This window comes from Lemur catta, chromosome 2 (genome assembly GCF_020740605.2).
Source record: "Lemur catta isolate mLemCat1 chromosome 2, mLemCat1.pri, whole genome shotgun sequence".
Taxonomy (NCBI): Eukaryota; Metazoa; Chordata; class Mammalia; order Primates; family Lemuridae; genus Lemur; species Lemur catta.
This window is the reverse complement of record NC_059129.1, coordinates 42,145,453-42,164,462: the sequence shown is the minus strand read 5'-3', so window position 1 is coordinate 42,164,462 and position 19,010 is coordinate 42,145,453. Positions and strand designations below refer to the sequence as shown.

Genomic DNA, 19,010 nt, shown 5'->3' with positions numbered 1-19,010 from the left:
TCCTGGGCTCAAGGGATCCTCCTGCCTCAGGCTCCCAAGCAGCTAGGACTACAGACATGTGCCACCACACCCGGCTAATTTTTAAAATATTTTGTAGAGATAGCATCTCACTATGTTGCCCAAGCTGGTCTCTTAAATCTCTTAATCTACAGTAGTCCACCTCCTCTCCTCTTTTTTTCTTTTTTAACCCCATCTATGCAGTTATTTGTCCTGTGGAATGTTCTACTCTCTGGATTTGTCAGTTTGCTTCCTCAGTGTCATTTAATTTCTTCCTTAATCCCTTGTACTTTCACTTATCAAACTTCGGAAGATTTGATTGGACTCACATTCCATTTGGAAGGCAAGATTCCTTCGTGAGTGCTGTGTGCTTCCTACACACCCCTTCAGGAGGTACGTGCTGTCCGCTTGTCCCTGAGTAAAGCTGAGATTGAGCGCTTCAGATGGCCGTATCCTGACCTCTCCCTCGTAATTTTCTCCGTCAGCCTGCCAACTGGCAGTTTCATCCACGGATGAGTTTTTTGTTTGTTTGGTTTGGGTTTGGGGGGTGGGGGGTTGAGACAGAGTCTTGCTGTGTTGCCCTAGGTAGAGTGCCGTGGTGTCATTGTAGTTCACAGCAAACCTCAAACTCCTGGGCTCAAGCAATCCTTCTGCCTCAGCCTCCCGAGTAGCTGGGGACTACAGGCACATGTCGCCACACCTGGCTAATTTTTCTATTTTTAGTAGAGACAGGGTCTCGATTTTGCTGAGACTGGTCTTGAACTCCTGACCTCAAGTGATCCTCCCACTTCGGTCTCCCAGAGTGCTAGGATTACAGGCATGAGCTGCCGCACCTGGCCCATGGATAAGTTTTGACTAATTCAGTTATTTCATAAGGGGTTGCAAAATGGTAATATTAAAATTTTATTATTTCTTCCTTATTTATTAGCTGAAATTTTTCAGTAAAAAAGAGCCTTCTCCAGCCTGGGCAACATACCAAGACGCTGTCTCAACAAAAAATAAAAACATTAGCCAAGTATGGTGGCATGCACCTGTAGTCCCAGCTACTCAGGAGGCTGAGGTGGGAGGATCACTTCAGCCCAGGAGTTGGAAGCTGCAGTGCACTATGATCAGGAACTCAAGCTTGGGCAACAGAATGAGATCCTGGCCCTAAAAAAAACTAAGGCCAGGCATGGTGGCTCACACCCATAATCTCAGCACTTTGGAAAGCCAACTCGGGAGGATTGCTTGAGCCTAGGAGTTCAAGACCAGCCTGGGGCTGGGCACAGTGGCTCACGCCTGTAATCCTAGCACTCTGGGAGGCCGAGGCCGGTGGATCGCTCGAGGTCAGGAGTTCCAGACCAGCCTGAGTGAGACCCTGTCTCTACTAAAAATAGAAAGAGGGCCGGGCGCGGTGGCTCACGCCTGTAATCCTAGCTCTGGGAGGCCGAGGCGGGTGGATTGCTCAAGGTCAGGAGTTCGAGACCAGCCTGAGCAAGAGTGAGACCCCGTCTCTACTAAAGATAGAAAGAAATTATCTGGCCAACTAAAAATATATATACAAAAAATTAGCCGGGCATGGTGGCTCATGCCTGTAGTCCCAGCTACTCGGGAGGCTGAGGCAGTAGGATCGCTTAAGCCCAGGAGTTTGAGGTTGCTGTGAGCCAGGCTGATGCCACGGCACTCACTCTAGCCCGGGCAACGGAGCGAGACTCTGTCTCCAAAAAAAAAATAAATAAAAAATAAAAAAATAAAAATAGAAAGAAATTATCTGGACAACTAAAAATATATATAGAAAAAATTAGCCGGGCATGGTGGTGCATGCCTGTAGTCCCAGCTACTCGGGAGGCTGAGGCAGTAGGATCGCTTAAGCCCAGGAGTTTGAGGTTGCTGTGAGCCAGGCTGATGCCACGGCACTCACTCTAGCCCGGGCAACGGAGCGAGACTCTGTCTCCAAAAAAAAAATAAATAAAAAATAAAAAAATAAAAATAGAAAGAAATTATCTGGACAACTAAAAATATATATAGAAAAAATTAGCCGGGCATGGTGGTGCATGCCTGTAGTCCCAGCTACTCGGGAGGCTGAGGCAGTAGGATCGCTTAAGCCCAGGAGTTTGAGGTTGCTGTGAGCTAGGCTGACGCCACAGCACTCACTCTAGCCAGGGCAACAAAGCGACACTCTGTCTCAAAAAAAAAAAAAAAAAAAAGACCAGCCTGGGCAACATAATGAGACCCTGTCTCTACAAAAAAATTAGACAGGCATGGTGGTGTGTACCTCTACTACTCCTAGCTACTCAGAAGGCTGAGGCAGTCCCATGGAAACAATACTTAGGAGGAAGAATAGAAAATACTTTATAAAAAAAAAAAAGGCTGGAGCAGGAGGATCTCTTGAGCCCAGGAATTCAAGGCTACAGTGAGCTGTGATTGCCCCACTGCACTCAAACCAGAGTGACAGAGTGAGTCTCTTGTCTCAAAAAAATGAATAAATGATTTTTTAAATTAAAATAATAAAAAAGAGCTTTCCCTCATCAAGGATATTTGGTTACCCTGAAACGTGGTTTATATAAGAAAGGCAGAATAAATGCTTAATTATCCCCTTTAGTAACCAGTTCTCAGAGTGAAGTAACGCAATACTTTGCCTTGGTCAGTACACCGCGTTGTTACCCCACAGGACACACGTACGCAGGCGGAAGCTACAGGCCTGCGGGAAGCAGGGGTGAGTAACACAGGCAGTGTGGTTGTGGGGTCTGCCTTTCCAACACAGACCACTAAATAGACATGAAGCAAGGAAGAAAGGGGGTTCAGGGGGATGCGTCTGCAGCAATGGGACATCTACATGGCTAGTACCATTAAGAATTGCACATCTAGGCCGGGCGCGGTGGCTCACACCTGTAATCCTAGCCCTCTGGGAGGCTGAGGCGGGTGGATCACTCGAGGTCAGGAGTTCGAGACCAGCCTGAGCGAGACCTCCTGTCTCTACTAAAAATAGAAATAAATTATCTGGACAACTAAAAAATACATATAGAAAAAATTAGCCGGGCATGGTGGTGCATGCCTGTAGTCCCAGCTACTCGGGAGGCTGAGGCAGGAGGATTGCTTAAGCCCAGGAGTTTGAGGTTGCTGTGAGCTAGGCTGATGCCACGGCACTCACTCTAGCCCGGGCAACAAAGTGAGACTCTCTCAAAAAAAAAAAAAGAATTGCACATCTAACAAAGTCTCGTTGACAATTTTATTTATCAGAAATAGTGGAAGAAAGAAGGGAAATGATACTATGAATGTCTGACCCAGAGCTACTGCCTGGTGAAGTACAAGCAGCAGGAGGCTTGTGAGAAAGTGACCACCTTCCTTCTTCATAGCCAAGAACTCTCAGCTTAAAGAGATGACCATTCCCTGGAAGGGGAGGGGTGTGGAGCTCATTATAAACCAGAGCCCTGGGCCCCACCCTAGACCTGCAGGTTCAGTATTTCTAGAATCAGGGTCCCAGAGTCTGCATTTTAAATAGGAACTGCAGGAGATTTTAATGCTGCAGTCCCTGGGCTGCACTTGGGGAAACATTCTCTTAGACATTTAGCCTAGACTTAGGAAGACTAGATTTCGAGAAACACTGAAGAAAAATCTCAAAAGAGAAAATGGCAAGACGAATTTGTGTCTAAAGAAACCAATAATCATAATAGCTGCCAGGTACCAAACCTGCCCTATTTATCGCTGCACCTTGAATGCCTGCCACAGCGCCCCTGCACATGGCGGGTGCTTGATACATAAGGAAAAACACATCCAAAGTGGGTTAGGTGCTGGGCCAGTGGTTCTCAGCAGTGTCCCGGATGGGCAGCACTCCCTGGGAGCAGTTGGAAATGCTCAGCCTCCCCCTTCCCGCACTCCCCACAGACCTGGGAACCCCGAAGCCCTGGGGGTGGGGCCCAGTGACCAGTGACTTGACAAGCCCTCCAGGTGATTGCAAAGCATGCTTAAGTTTGAAAACCAGGGTCAGAACACTTTTAAGCCCTTTAAACAAGTGCTAGTGTCCAACTAATATGAGTTACATGTACGTCAGGGGTGCAGAAAAGGTTGAAGATCCTCTTTTCTTTTAATACAAAGGGGGGATTGGGAGAAGTGGCAGGGGACTGAAAGGGGAAAGGAGAGAGCTTATTTGTACATATGGGACAAAGTGGTGCCAAACTAAAGTAATCAAAAAGGTCAAAATCTGGTTTATTATTATCATTTTTTTTAGAGATGTGGTCTTGCTATGCTGCCTAGGCTGGCTTTGAATTCCTCGACTCAAGGCATCTTCCTGCCTTGATCTCCAGAGTAGCTGAGACTACAAGTGCCAGCCACCACACCCAGCTTAGAATCTAGTTTAAAGAGTTTATTCAAGCTCAAAGGTTAAGGATAAGCCACCCAGAAACACAGATTGCAAACAATGAAAGTCCGTGTTCCAAAGTGTAGAAGTTTGAGATGGTTTATACAGACAAAGTTAAGGGAAGTTTAGCAGAATTTCAACGTCTCTCTATGTAAAGTTTAGTCCATAGTTACAACAATCTGGTTAGTTAAAGTGGTCTTTTTCTTTCGGGAAAGGTTTATTTATTTATTTATTTGTTTGTTTGTTTGTTTATTTATTTATTTATTTATTTATTTTAGAGACGAGGTCTTGCTCTGTTGCCCAGGCTGGGATACAGTGGCACGATCATGACTCACTGCAGCCTCAAACTCCTGGGCTCAAGGGATCCTCCTACCTCAGCCTCCTCAGTAGCTGGGACTACAGGTGTGAGCCACCACACTTGGCTAATTTTTTAAATTTTTTGTAACGACAGGGTCTTGCCATGTTGCCCAGTCCAGTCTCAAACTCCTGGCTTCAAGCAATCCTCCCACCTTGGCCTCCCTAGGTGCTAGGGTTACAGGCGTGAGCCACCATGTCTAGCCATGGATAATATATTTTTTTAAACATCTTTCTAGTGCAAGTCTTAGCTGGCAGGAAAGTAAGAGAAATCCTCAAAAACCATAAATAATAGTGAGAAAAGAGACTTTTATCTGAAGAAGGCAAGTCCTTTTAAAGTGTCAAGCCCAGGCCGGGCGCGGTGGCTCACGCCTGTAATCCTAGCTCTGGGAGGCCGAGGCGGGTGGATCGCTCGAGGTCAGGAGTTCGAGACCAGCCTGAGCAAGAGTGAGACCCCGTCTCTACTAAAAATAGAAAGAAATTATCTGGCCAACTAAAAATATATATACAAAAAAAATTAGCCGGGCATGGTGGCGCATGCCTGTAGTCCCAGCTACTCGGGAGGCTGAGGCAGTAGGATCGCTTAAGCCCAGGAGTTTGAGGTTGCTGTGAGCTAGGCTGATGCCACGGCACTCACTCTAGCCCGGGTAACAAAGTGAGACTCTGTCTCAAAAAAAAAAAAAATAAAGTGTCAAGCCCAGAGAGTGACACCTTGGCACGCAAATTTTGATCATCAATACTTTCAAGGAGAAAGATTTCTTTTTATCAAAGGGGGATATGATGGCCAGGCCACGGTGGCTCACGCCTGTAATCCTAGCACTCTGGGAGGCCCAGGCAAGAGGATTGATTGAGCTCAGGAATTTGAGACCAGCCTGGGCAAGAGTGAGACCCTGTCTCTACTGAAAATAGAACAAATTAGCTGGGTGTGATGGTGTGCACTTGTAGTCCCAGCTACTTGGGAGGCTGAGGCAGGAGGATCGCTTGAGCCCAGGAGTTTGAGGTTGCTGTGAGCTATGATGGTGCCACTGCACTGTAGCCTGGGTAACACAGCGAGATGTGTCTCAAAAAAAAAAAAAAAAAAAAAAGAATTATACACTTAAAATGGTCAGAGTGGTGAACTCTATGTTATATGAATTTTGTCTTAAGAAAAAATAATCAGTGGGAGCATTTTGATGCCACAGGTGTGGCACTCTAGCCCAGGTGACAGAGAGAGACTGTCTCAAAAAAATAAAATAAATAGGAACCTGCTTGTAACAAAGGCCAAATCGAGTTCATATCTAAGGTTACTTGGATCTGAGTTTTCTGGGCAGCTGTCCTTTGGCTCACACAAACTCTTTAAATCACATTTTGTGCTTCAGCCTCTTCCTTTTAGGTCAACCATAGAAAGTAAGGCTCCAGAAAAGCAAGTGGGCCCTGGCGCTGTTGGCTGTTTGCTCTGGGGACACCAGCCAATCCTTGGCACCTAGGTCAGGGTTTCAGTGGGTCACAAGTTTACCATTAGAAGACAAAGCCAGCTTCTATGGAGAATGTATCTAGAAAAGAAAAAACAAACAAACAAAAAACAGGAGACAAAGCCGGGGTTCTGAGACAGGTTGGAAGTTAAATAAGAGTGCCCTTCCCCCCAACAAAGGATTGAGTGGGATACTCCTCATGCGCTAAATTTAAGGGGACACCAAAAATCTCAAGAATCAAGATAAATAAGGTTTTCTAAGGTGTATTTTCTGAACAAGTATTTTTCTGCATTCATTACTGTTGCAGGGTTTCTCTCCAATTAAATATTTTTTCACATTTAAAATATCTTTTAGTATGAACTCCGGCATTTTCTAAGGTATATTTTTTGAACAAATATTAAATAAGGTTTAATGCAATTTTTTTTTTTGAGACAGAGTCTTACTCTGTTGCCTGGCTAGAGTGCTGTGGCGTCAGCCTGGCTCACAGCAACCTCAAACACTTGGGCTTAAGCAATCCTTCTGCCTCAGCCTCCTGAGTAGCTGGGACTATAGGCATGTGCCACCATGCCCAGCTAATTTTTTTTCTATATATATTTTTTTAGCTGTCCAGATAATTTCTTTCTATTTTTTTAGTAGAGACGGGGGTCTCACTCTTGTTCAGGGTGGTCTTGAACTCCTGGCCTCAAGCAGTCCTCCTGCCTCGGCCTCCCAGAGTGCAAGGATTACAGGAGTGAGCCACTGCGCCCAGCCAGTGCAATATTTTAAAAAATCAAGTGGGCAAACTGAGGCCCACAGGCTGGCTGCCTCTTTTTATAAATAAAATATCAAGAGGCCACGTCCTCAGTGGATGAACCGGACTCATTCTGTTTTTTTGTTTTGTTTTGTTTTTTGCTTTAAATTTTAACAACTATGCAAACTTGGATCAGTCTTATTCTGGATGGCGCAGAAAGAAAGAAAGAGACCTCACGCCTGTAATCCTAGCACTGTGGGAGGCCAAGGTGGGAAGATTGCTTGAGGTCAGGAGTTCAAGACCAGCCTGAGCAAGAGCCAGACCTGGTCTCTACTAAAAATAGAAAAATTCACCAGGCATCTAGGCATGTTCCTGTAGTTCCAGCTACTTGGGAGACTGAGCCAGGAGGATCACTTGAGCCCAAGAGTTTCAGGTTGTAGTGAGCTACAATGTTGCCACTGCACTCTAGCCGGACAGAGCAAGACTTGTCTCAAAAAAAAAAAAAAAGAGATGGGGTTCTCACTATGGTTGCCTAGGCTGGACTCCTGGCTCAAGCAATTCTCCTGCATCAACCTCCTGAATATCTGTGACTATTGGTGTGCACCACTGTGCCTGGCTCAATTCTGATATTTTGAAATCCCTGGAAATATTGAGATGTCCCTGCGTTTGGAGGTGGAGGTAGAAAGCACCACAGTGGGAGCCTGGTACAGAATACTGTCCAGGAACTAAGAGGATGTCATGCCAACCCTAGCACCAGTTCCTTGGCCATGGTTCTAGAAGGAGAGACCAGAGGAAAGCCAGTGTCTCAGCCTGCCTGGATTTCAGCAAGGCATTTCAGGGACCAGAGGGAAATTTTCTGGACCCACAAAAAAGAGGGGGAAATTTATTCACCATCAATAGAAGAGAGTTTTATACTATAAAAGAAAATAAAAATTTAGGATCCTCTAAATTTATTATGCCAAGGGGGAAGTTAGCCCTGGAGACTGAGTCACACAGCATGTTTGCAATTCTGCTGCTTAGGTTGTAGATTAACTCTCTTCCTCATTGTTCTTGTTCTGTAAATGACTAGGAGAGACCGGAGGCCAGAATCCCTGATCTAATCGCTGATCTTTGTTGTAGATTGCCTCTTTTATTGTCCTATACCTAAAACAGACCAGATGGTGCCCAAAGACCTCAGGACTCTTACAACTTCAGTGTGGAATGTTAAATATACCTTTCCTGAAAGAAAAAAGACCACCTCAACTAATCAGATCATTGTAACTAGGCAGTAAACCTTACATAGAAATGTGTTGAAATTCTGTCAAGCTTCTATAAACTTCTCCACTTTGGAATGCAGACTTCCATTCTTTGGAACCTGTGCTTCCAGGCAGCCCATCTTCAAACTTTGTGAGTGAATAAACTCTCTTTGAACTAGATTCTGACTCTTTTGATTATTTTAGGTTGACAATACTACCTCATTATACACACAATGTTGTAAATAAAGGAAAAGAATGCATCATTTATCTTGTCTTTGCAGTAGAAACAGGTAGTTCAGGTTAAACAAAGCACCAGTTGATGAGATGACGTATTTTTTTTATTTCAAAATATTAAGGGGGGCCGGGCATGGTGGCTCACGCCTGTAATCCTAACACTCTGGGAGGCCGAGGTGGGCGGATTGTTTGAGCTCAGGAGTTCAAGACCAGCCTGAGCAAGAGCGAGACCCCATCTCTACTAAAAATAGAAAGAAATTATATGGACAGCTAAAATATATATAGAAAAATTAGCTGGGCATGGTGGCACATGCCTGTAGTCCCAGCTACTTGGGAGGCTGAGGCAGGAGGATCCGTTGAGCCCAGGAATTTGAGGTTGCTGTGAGCTAGGCTGATGCCATGGCACTCTAGCCCAGGCACCAGAGTGAGACGCTGTCTCAAAAAAATATATATTAAGGGGGTACAAATGTTTTTGTTACGTGGATAGCGTCTGCAATGCTTAAATCAGGGCTACTAGTGTGCCCATCACCTGAATAGTGTTCATTGTACCTGTTAGGTAGGTTTTTAACCCCTCCCCTTGTCCCCCTCCCCTTGAGATGATGTATTTATTATCACTTATTCTACAGAGGAATGTCAGCTAATAAGTGTAGGAAAAATAACCAAAGTAGAAAGTCACCATTTTGCAAATTCAAATGAAATAATTAACTCAGGCAAAGATCATCAATGGATGCTAAAATCATTAGAGGAAAAAAAAAAGGTTGATGGATCTTTTAGGAGAAACAAACCCAACATGCTTTTCCTATTCTCTCACTCAACAACAATCAACATAGAAGACTTCTGTGACCAAATGTGTGGGGATTTCTCCCCATCAGCAAGCAAGTAATCAGTTCTGCAGGGGACACCAGCTACACCAGCTCAGTGTCCTCTAATTCAATTCAATTGTGATGCTGTCTACCTGGAGACAATGTCAGATCTCAGAGGCTGAGGGCTCCGTCCCCAAGACTGTCCCCCACTTCAATACCAATCACAAGATCTAGGTTGTTTTGCCTGTGTTTCTGACCAGTTGGCTATACATTGGGCTTCCCATAACCCCTTCCTTGTGTTCGATTAATTTGCTAGAGCGGCTCACAGAACTCAGGGAAACACACGTTTACAGGTCTATTATTAATATGAAAGCTATAACAAAGGATACAGAAGAAGAGTTGCACAGGGCCAGCTATGGGAAGGGGCACGGAGCTTCCATGCCCTCCCCAGGTGCGTTGCCCTCGTGAACCTCCATGTGTTCATCTATCAGGAAGCTCCCCAAGCCCTGTCTTTTTGGGATGTTATGGAAGCTTTATTATTATACTTAAGCATGTTTGATTAAATAATTGGCCATTGGTGATCAACTTCACCTTCAACCCCTCTCTCCTCCCCAGGCTTAGGAGGTGGGGCTCAAAGTCCCAACCTCTAATCCCGCTCTGATCTTTCTGCTGACCAGACCCATCCTGAAGCTGCCTAGGGGCTTCTAGCCATCCAAAAGACATACAAAAAGACGTCACTCTGGAGATTCTGAGGACTTTAGGAGTTGTATTTCAGGAAACAGGGTGGAAGACCAAATATATATTTTATAATATCACAATAGGAAACTGGATATTCATTTACATGGTGCCAAAGAATTACCCCAATCTTACCAATCACAAAGGGGGGAAACACCTCTACAGTGGAGATCTGGGGGTCACCACATTAACCTGGTAATCAAACTGGGATCAGGAATAGTGGGACAAGCAGACATTGTGATCCCCAGATGTGAAGTACATAGTGTGTGGTAGACGGAAAAATAGTCCCCCAAAAGATATATGCATCCTAATCTCTGGATACTGTGAATGTTACCTCATATGGGAGGTGGGAGGGTCTTTGCAACTATGATTAAGAATTTTGAGATGGGGAGACCATCCTGGATTACCCAGGTGGGTCCTAAATGCAATCATATGTATCCTTATAAGAGGGAGGCAGAAGATGATTTCACACACACACACACACACACAGAGAAGAGGAGGCGGCAATGTGACCACAAGGGCAGAGATTGGAGTGACATGGCCCAAGTTGAGGAATGCTGGCAGCTACTAGAAGCTGGAAGAGGCAAGAAACGATTCTCCCCTAGCGCTTCTGGAGGGAGTGAGGCCTTCCAGGCACGTTGATTTCAGCCCAGTAAAGCTAATTTTGGACTTCTGGCTCCAGACCTGGGAGAGAATAAATTTCTGTTGTTTTAAGCCAACAAGTCTGTGGTAATTTTTTACAGCAACCATAGGAAATGGATATATATTGTCACTCATGAAGTATTTTGGCCCAAACTGTGTAACTAGAATCTAATCAGGCCTTTAGGTCTAACTTCTAGTTTAAAAAAAATGCAGAAGATGTAGGAATAAGTTAAAAACACCAAGAGGGCACAGTTAGACAAATCCAATATGTGGAACGCTCTATAAGACAACTGGCCTAGTCTCTTCAAAAGATCAATGTTGGCCGGGCGCGGTGGCTCACGCCTGTAATCCTAGCACTCTGGGAGGCCGAGGCAGGAGGATCGCTTGAGCTCAGGAGTTCGAGACCAGCCTGAGCAAGAGCGAGACCCCATCTCTACTAAAAATAGAAAGAAATTATATGGACAAATAAAAATATATAGAAAAAATTAGCCAGGCATGGTAGCGCATACCTGTAGTCCCAGCTACTCGGGAGGCTGAGGCAGGAGGATCCCCTGAGCCCAGGAGTTTGAGGTTGCTGTGAGCTTGATGCCACGGCACTCTAGTCGAGGCAACAGAGCAAGACTCTGTCTCAAAAAATAAATAAATAAATAAATAAAACTTACAAGATCTAACAGTAAAATACTGTAATGCTTGAGTGGATATTAGCTCTTTAAAAAACAGAAAACCCAAAAGACTGCCTGGCACCGTGGCACATGCCTATAGTCTCAGCTACTCAGGAGGCTGAGACAGGAGGATCACTTGAGCCCAGGCATTGGAGGTTACAGTGAGCTATGATGAAGCCACTGCACTTCAGCCTGGGCAACAGGGTGAGATCCTATCTCAAAAAAAAAAAAATTTATTTCTAAACCCCCCCTTTGGAAACCATTAAAGAAATAATTAAAACTCTTTCTTCATACCTTGAAGGCTTTGCTAAAGCCTGGGGGTTATTCTTTCCCTTTTATAAATATGAAAATCATCCCAGCACTCTGGGAGGCTAAAGCAGGAGGATCACTTGAGCCCAGGAGTTCAACCTGGGCAATATAGCAAGACACTATTTATTTATTTATTTATTTATTTATTTTAGTTTGTATTTTTTTTGAGACAGAGTCTCACTTTGTTGCCCGGGCTAGAGTGAGTGCCGTGGCGTCAGCCTAGCTCACAACAACCTCAGACTCCTGGGCTTAAGTGATCCTCCTGCCTCAGCCTCCCAGGTAGCTGGGACTACAGGCATGCACCACCATGCCCAGCTAATTTTTTCCTATATATATTTTAGTTGGCCATATAATTTCTTTCTATTTTTAGTAGAGACGGGGTCTCACTCTTGCTCAGGCTGGTCTCGAACTCCTGACCTCGAGCGATCCACCCGCCTCGGCCTCCCAGAATGCTATTATTTTTTATTTTATTTTATTTTATTTTATTTTATTTTTTGAGACAGAGTCTCACTCTGTTGCCCAGGCTAGAGTGTCGTGGCATCAGCCTAGTTCACAACAACCTCAAACTCCTGGGCTTAAGCAATCCTACTACCTCAGCCTCCCAAGTAGCTGGGACTACAGGCTAATGCCACCATGCCCCGCTAATTTTTCTATTTTTAGTAGAGATGGTCTCATTCTTGCTCAGGCTGGTCTCGAACTCCTAAGCTCAAGTGATCCTCCTGCCTTGGCCTCCCAGAGTGCTAGAATTCCAGGCATGAGCCACTGGGCCTGACTGGCACTGTCTATTTAAAAACAAGCAAACCATAAAAGACATTTTGGGGACACTTGAACAAATTTGAATATCAATTAATATTAGGGAATTAGTTTTCATACATATGATAATAGTATTGTGGATATGTAGATAAATATCCTTATTTATCTGGCCTCCATATTTTCAAATATGGAAAAATGTTGACAGTTGTTGGATTTAGGTAGTGGGTATATAGATGTACTTTATACTATTCTTCATCCTGTTTTAAAAGTTTCATAATAAAAAGTTTTTAAAAGTATTTTTTATAAAAGTTGCCTCAGCCAGGCAAGGTGGCTCACGCCTATAACCCTAGCACTTGGGAGGCTGAGGCGGGAAGATTGTTTCAGCTCAGGAGTTTGAGACCAGCCTGAGCAAGAGTGAGACCCCATCTCTACTAAAAAAAAAAAAAAAAAATTTAAAAAAAAGAAGTTGCTTCATCCCAGGCCTTTTGGCTAAGATCAAGTGTAGTATCTGTTCTTATCAGTGTAACAGTTGCTTGGCCTCTTTTAGAGGAAATCAGTACAGCCATTCTGTGACGCCAGGAGATGGGTGTGGCTCCCTGACCCCAGGTGGTACTTATGTTGCAAGGCCCTCTGAAGAGCGCTCCCCTCTCCCTGCTTGCTATCAGCATGTAACCTGGGACTACTAGCTAGCATCTTTATCTTCACTACATTCTTTAGAATTCAGTGGTTTAATGACAGGCAAAAGCTAACCTAGAATGTGATGCAATTCTGAGGTTCACCTGACTGGGGGCAAAAAAATAAAAAATTTAAGATTTCAAGAGTCAGCAGGTCCTTTTTTTTTTTTTTTGAGACAGGATCTTGCTTTGTCAACTGGGTTCGAGAGCCCTGGTGTCATCATAGCTCACAGCAACCTCAAGCTCCTAGGCTCATGAGATCCTCCTGCCTCAGCCTCCCGAGTAGCTTGGACTACAGGCATGCACCACCACACCTGGTATGTTCTTCTATTTTTTTGAAGAGATAGGGTCTCGCTCTTGCTTATGCGGGTCTCAAACTCCTAACCTCAAACAATCCTCCCGCCTCCACCTCCCAAGATGACAGAATTATAGGCCTGAGCCACCCAGCCCTCCAGGCAGGGACTTTTTAACCCTTAGGATAATTTGTTTCCTTATGCTTTGGGAATAACACAACAATCAGAAAACAGTCATGGGAAAGTAGGATGTTAATGAAAGGAAGCTCTACAATAAACAGATGGGCCTGAGATGCTGACAGCCTGCTGCCCGCTACGCCACCGGACAGAGGCACGTGGAACAAACTGCGTGATGAGGGCAGCTCTAAACAAGCAGCACCAGAGTGGGCGCATCTGATTCCACCCTTCATATTTCAAAAATTTCTTTTCATTTCATTTGATTTCCTATCGGGGGTTCGTGACACCCCGGATATAACTGGGTCCCCGGGCAGTATGTGCTGTAAGAGATGGGAAAGACAAAGACACGGACACAAAAGGTAAGGTGAAAGGGTGTGGGGAAGTCAGGGGACCACCAGAATTCCCGTGAGCCAGGTGGTACTGACTGAAGTCCAGCACCCACTTTTATTCTCTTTTCTATGCTATAAATTACAGTGATTTCACATGAAAAGCTCGTGGGTTACAATGTGTAAAAGTTTCAAGTCTCCCCTAAAAGTCACAAGATGCCTTAGCTAATTACTTTTATCTATAGAAGCAGGAACACATAGCTCATTACTAAGCACAGCTACATCTTAAGGTGTGTACAGATAGATAGTATCTCTGAACTCAGCAGCTGTGGCCAGTTCCATTGAGGAACAAACAGATTAGTACTTCTTACTGGGAGGTTAGCTTCCCGTTAGCTGAGGCATTCTACAGAAAAAGGGGAGGGAAGGAACTTAGCCTGATGTTTTTACGAATTGGAGCCTGACTTCCCTCTTCTCCCGGACTGACATTTTGCAATCTTCCTCTACAGCCGTGGGTGGCTTTCATGTCAAGCCGCTCTGTGGCGTTTCAGGCATGAGGCTCCTCAGGCTTTAAGGTGGGAGTCTGCTCTGCTGTACTCACAGATCGCTGGAATGTCCCCCAACTAGACAGTTAACTTCTGCCCTTGTCTCTGGCTCCTGCTCAGGCAGCATTCCTTCACCTCCTCTCCTCTCACGGCCTCAGAAATGGGGTCTCTAAGCCCCAGTGGTCTTATCCCCATCAATTCCCCCTTTTTTCTTTGTTGTGAGTTCATGAAGCTGCACCATCATTACTGTCACCCTTTGCTCTTGGTTTTTTGTTGTCTTTGTAGCTGTTTTCAGACTATGAGTAAGCAAATTGTAATAATATAAGTATTGTAAGTCCTATTGCTGAGCCTCCAATTATAAGTAAATGTGGTAATGGGTTTAAATTATTTATTTTAGAGGTGATACTGTTAATTACATTGGTTTTTGACAGTAGATCCAGTTTTTGACTGAAAGTATTGATAATTTCCTATTGTAAATTTCTAATTTCACATGACAGGTTTTTTTTGATTTAGTAAATGCTTTTGACTTTGTTTCATTATATAAATGTGGAGTTACATAAAACTGTGAGGTATTTCAATTATAACACAGTCTTATTTGTTTTCTTAGACTAACAACCTGATCCTTAAGTAGGGAAACAGCTTGTTGTAGGTCTGTAACTTCAGCAGCCAATTTACTGTCAGTTTGGTTTTGGGTAGTCCATAATTGATTGGCATCTTGATGCCATTTTTTAACAAACTCTGTAGTTTGCACTGTGTGGTGTAAGGCAATGCCAGAAATGGCTGCAGTGGCAGTTACTGTGATTATTTCCAAAATTGTAGCTATTAAAATTCCTATAAATCTTTTTGAGCGTTTTAGAATATGATTGAACAATTTATCTAATAAATACATTGTAGGGGTTTTTTTGCCAGAGCCTATTCCTTTTAACTGGCAACCAAATTCCATTTTTAGTCTTTAGAATAGAGAGAGAGTCCTTATAAGGGCGAAATGGTATTGATCTACTGATGTAAATGTAATAATGACAATTATTGTAAGTTACTAAAAATTTAGATTTACTGTAAACTGTTTTACCAATCATAATTAAATATGGCAATTTTATACAAGCTTGTATATATTTGGTATCATTTAAATTAAAGGTCCATTTTTTTGTTATTATTTTCTCTGCTAAAAGGATTTGTCCATGTAGTTAATGACTGAAATGCAGCCATTAGTTTCCAAATTTGATTATGGATTGGGCCTTTGGGCATATGTGGGGCAGGAGGTGCCAACCCATCCACCATCCAAGTAACAGTGTCTCCTGTACGATTGTCTGTTATGATGATACAAGTCCTTTTCTCATCCTCTTTCCAAGTCAGATAAGAAAACGTTTTAGCAGAGAAACGTTGGCCATAAGGGCTCCAGTCTACAATAGGGCCAAAGGGTGATCCTGCAATTATGCGGCCCAAAGAGCCTCTACAATCCTCCCAGTGTACCCAGTCTTTAGAGTCAGATACTTTTGGTTTTTTACAAAGTGGCATATCCAGAGGATTGTTACGATATTGGTAGTGAAAGCAAAAGTAGTGGCCTTTAATAAAGATAATTGCACATAGATATTATTCTTAGGTTTCACTATAGACACCAGTCAGGTTTATGGTTGAGGTTTTATGCAATGTTGACCTTTTCTTATACAAATAGGTGGCCCCTCCGAACCCACTTTATATTGATCAATATGGAGTCCTTCCTCTCTAGGAAAGGCGGGTCCCCTATAATCATATGGTCCTGACATCCAATTAGAATCATTGACAAAAATAGGAAAAGGTGAATCTGTCCAAGTAATGATTTTATTTAAAGGTGGATTGGGGCCGGGCGCGGTGGCTCACGCCTGTAATCCTAGCACTCTGGGAGGCCGAAGCCAGTGGATCGCTCGAGGTCAGGAGTTCGAGACCAGCCTGAGTGAGACCCTGTCTCTACTAAAAATAGAAAGAAATTATCTGGACAACTAAAAATATATATAGAAAAAAATTAGCCAGGCGTGGTGGCGCATGCCTGTAGTCCCAGCTACTCGGGAGGCTGAGGCAGGAGGATCGCTTAAGCCCAGGAGTTTGAGGTTGCTGTGAGCTAGGCTGATGTCATGGCACTCACTCTAGCCAGGGCAACAAAGCGACACTCTGTCTCAAAAAAAAAAAAAAAAAAAAAGGTGGATTGGGTACATATGCCCAATAATGGAAAGATTGGTTTGTACTGCCACCTATCGTCATGTTCAGGACGGAGCTAAGGGCAAGGAAAAAAGTTACAGAGGTTTTTGGCGTGTTAGTCTGAGCCAAGGTCTCATCTGCTTTCTCACAGGTTCTCTTCAGGTGACCCCAGGTCACAAGTGGGGCTTGCTGGGTCTTGCAAGAGGGTAGGGGTGGCTTTTTTGGAGGAGCTATGGCCAGTCGCTTTAGCTCCACCTTGATCGCATCCATCATGATTTTTGGCATCTTTTGTTTTGGGTTTGAGATGCCGGCTCAGTATCTGTATCGTCTATTTTTTGTTAAGACACAAGCAAAACCTCGACCCCACGTTTTAGCCCATCCCTTTGTCCACACATTTGTACTATCATCTTTCTATCATATAGGTTGATAATTAGATTTTTTTATTACTTGAAACCAATGTATTTTTACTGCTGTACTATTGTCATCTTTTTTTTATTCTTATTTCAGCATATTGTGGGGGTACAAAAGTTTAGGTTACGTATATTGCCCTTGCCCCCCCACGCCCCGCCAAGTCAGAGCTTCAAACGTGTCCATCCCCCAGTTAAAGTAAATAAAGCTGGTTTAATCTATCTTTAGGAGACCGTACCCCTTCTTTTTGTTTTAACAATGTTTTTAAGAGATAAATGTGCACGCTCAATGATTCCTTGACCTTGAGGGTTATATGGAATATGAGTTGTATGTTTTATATTCCAATGAGAACAAAAGGTGGAAAAAGAACGTGAAGAATGTGCAGGTCCATTGTCAGTTTTAACAGTGTTTGGTACGCCCATAATGGCAAAACAGTTATACATATGAGATATAACGTGTTTTACTGCCGTTTCTCCAGTAGATGGCGTAGCACAAATAGAATCTGAAAAAGTACTATTCCTAATTTTCCAAATTTTGGAATGAGTTACATCCATTTGCCATAATTCGTTTGGATAAAGTCCTCGAGGGTTGACTTCTGCTGAAAATTTTGGCTGATTAATAATTTGACAAGTTGGGTGATGCGATACAATATGTTTTGTTTGATTTTGAGTAAGTTTATATTTAAGAGCCAATCCTTTAGCATTGATGTTCCAGCAGCAATGGTAACTGCGCGATCCACTCAACTCGCCCCCTGGAACTGGAAGTCAGATTCGTCACTTGCAAGGGGTGGTGCACACCACAGGATACTGGGCGCAAACTAGTGCGAGCGGACAGCTAGAGCCAAGGTGCGAGAGGTGCCCTGAAGACACCAACACCAGGCTGTTACCCGCACAGGCGCCGCAAGCACATGGGCGTAAGATCGACTCTCCAAACTGTTTTTAAATTACTCATATTTCAGCCCGGGTACAATGGTTCATGCCTGTAATCCCAGCACTTTGGAAAGCCAAAGTGCAAGGATTGCTTGAAGCCAGGAGTTTGAATCCAGCCTGGGCAGTATCACAAGACCATCTCTACACAAAAAATTTTAATGGCCAGGTGTAGTGGTGCACACCTGTAGTCCCAGTTACTCAGGAGACTGAGGCAAGAAGATCACTTGAGTCCCGGGTTACTGTGATCACACCACTACACTCTAGCCCAAGCAACAGAGCCAGACCGTCTCTAAATAAAAATTCAAAGTACAAAAATATGAAAAATTATACAATGAGTTCTCCTATGGAGCCTCTATGTACACATCCTGACTGCATCACTCTCCCTACCCACCCACTTGTAACAGACAGCCCAGGTAACTATCTTGAATTTAGTATTTAGTAATCCAAGCACTTCTTTCAGCCTTTACTATATTACACTCAATTCTAAGCAATATATATATATATATATTTTTTTTTTTTTGAGACTGAATCTTGCTCTGTTGCCTGGGCTAGAGTGCTGTGGCATCAGCCTAGTTCACAGCAACCTCAAACTCCTGGGCTCAAGGGATCCTCGTCTTGGCCTCCCGGAGTTCTAGGATTTACAGGCGTGAGCCACCACACCCAGCCTTCTTCAGTTGTTTTTAAACATTACATACTATATACATATGCTTTTTTCAGGCAGGATCTTGCTTTTTCGCCCAGGCTGCAGTGCAGTGGCACAGTCAGCTCACAGTAACCTCAAACTCCTGGGCTCAAGAACCCTCCCAACTCAGCCTGCTAAGTAGCTTGGACTACAGGCTTGTGCAACCCCACACCTGGCTATCTTTCCTGTTTATTGTTCAGTGTTTTGCTATATTACCCAAACAAGTCTCAAACTCATCCCTAGCCTCAAGTGATATTCTCACCTCAGCATCCCCAAGTGCCTGGATTGTAGCTATGAGCTAAGCCTGGCCCCCAAATCTTGACTCTGAAATTCTATTTCTGAAAAAGTATTCCAGGACACAACTTCAAATGAGTACAAATAACAGGGTATCAGCACAAGTATAGTATGACTGGGAATCTAAATGTCACCTAACAGAAGCTGGGTAATAGTCCATTCTTACCATCAATATACAATATGTTTGTATTGTATATTGATGCCCATGTGGGTAGGGATCTTCAAAAGAGTAAAATACAAAGAGAACGGAGTCTACTCTTTTTACAGATGTC

At 43.7% G+C, this 19,010-nt stretch overlaps 1 pseudogene; it reads left to right on the top strand.

Moving 5' to 3' along the window:
• The first annotated feature begins 12,710 nt into the window (after window positions 1-12,710).
• On the top strand, window positions 12,711-12,808 carry LOC123633589 (annotated as a pseudogene).
• Window positions 12,809-19,010: the final 6,202 nt, after the last annotated feature.